The sequence below is a fragment of the Adiantum capillus-veneris genome, chromosome 24 (genome assembly GCF_014529385.1).
Source record: "Adiantum capillus-veneris isolate H3 chromosome 24, ASM1452938v2, whole genome shotgun sequence".
In the NCBI taxonomy this organism is placed as follows: Eukaryota; Viridiplantae; Streptophyta; class Polypodiopsida; order Polypodiales; family Pteridaceae; genus Adiantum; species Adiantum capillus-veneris.
Window position 1 is genome coordinate 75598479 of NC_140954.1, and position 1618 is coordinate 75600096.

The following is a 1618-nucleotide window of genomic DNA, read 5'->3' on the forward strand; positions in this document are numbered from 1 at the left end:
CTCATCTACTCATGTGTGCTCGCAGAGACTTCTCACAGTGTCCAGCAACTATTGCTTCTTCTGGTAGATCCTGCACTTAGAAAGGGAGATTCTTTCACCTTGCAAAACAATTTCATCAAAGAAAACTCTTAGGTTTGAGGCTTGATAAGCCTCCTCATACATGAAGCAATTCCTCTGCCTCCAAATAGCCCACATGAATTCAGCCCTTATGTGATTCCAGATAATGGAAGTCATGCCCACATTTTCACCTAACAATACATGTTTCTAAGAAAGGGACCATCCAAGACAATTGCAGACTAGTTTCCAAAAGGGATAGTTGAAGGCGCAGTTCATGAAGAGGTGCAGGAGATCTTCAGGACTATTCTTGCATCTAGGGCAGTTTCCTAGCGAAAGACTAGCATCCTTGAGTTTCTATCCTATCCAGACAGCTTTGTAAAGAATCAGCCAGAGGAGGGCAGAATTTTTGGGGGAAGACGCCTTTGACCATAGGGACCTGAATTTGAAGTTTCATTGCCTCTTGTCGAAGGAGAGACCCCATCTCTGATTCAAGATGATGTGGATAGGGGGGGAAATGGGCTTTGGTTTGACCTGAGGATGGGAGAGAAGGTATTCACCTGACCATACAATCCCTTCAAGCGAGAGGGTAGGGGAGCAATTGAGCAGCCCACTGACAGGAAATTGGGAGGAGGGCTAGCCGCCGGCGAAGATAGGAAAGTTCCCAAGGCCTCAACAGCAATTTGAGTGATATTTCCAGGTCAAAGAGCCAATCAAAGGCTGACGGAGACCATACATTAGTCCAAACGCGGACCCCCTTATTATGGATGATCAGGACAAGTCTGGAGATATCAAACTGTGGATCTTTGATGGTGACTAAGGGCAGCCAGATGGAGTCATTTAGCAACAACGAATGGCTATGACTAGATTTCCATTCGTTTAGCAACAATGAATGGCTATGACTAGATTTCCAGTTTAGTGAGAATCTGAGCCTTTGCATATTCCATGCTCCCCATATGGACCTCATTAGGTTAGATCCTGCAGCAAAGAAGAGGGTGAGATAAGGAATATTCACCCATCCTTTCGCCTGCGAAAGTCTGAATTTGCTTGTGTTCCTGAGAAGCAACACCGACCATTCTTCGCAGGGGTGGTGGATCACTTTGACCACCAACTTGACAGCCATCTTGTCCGCAAGAGTAGGGATATGAATGATGCCAAGCCCACCCTTGTCTTTAGGCAGACAACAAATGTCCCATTTAACCTTAGCTTGGGGGCCGCCAGATCAGCAGGTGAGAAAGAAGACAACATAAGCTATGAGGAAGTGGTTGATAACCACTACTCTACCCATTAGAGAACCTTGGAATCATTTCCACCTTTTGAGTTTGGACTGAAATCGTTATCTGTCTTTCAAGGTAATCCCGAAGCCCACTTGGATTCCTAGCAAACAAAATGGCTGGTGGGAGAGAAGCAACTTACATCCTGAGACCAAGAGCCATTGGGGAAGAGGGGCTGCACCTTGTTTCACCCCTGTTTTAGAATGGTTGATTTTTGAGCCCGAAGTTGTGCAAAAGACCTGGAGACATTGCCAAAATTCCCAAATCGATTCTTCTTCTTTTTCCGACAA

General features: G+C 45.7%; 1 pseudogene; it reads right to left on the minus strand.

Moving 5' to 3' along the window:
- Positions 1 to 48: 48 nt before the first annotated feature.
- LOC147426604 (uncharacterized) lies at positions 49 to 1177 on the minus strand (annotated as a pseudogene).
- Positions 1178 to 1618: the final 441 nt, after the last annotated feature.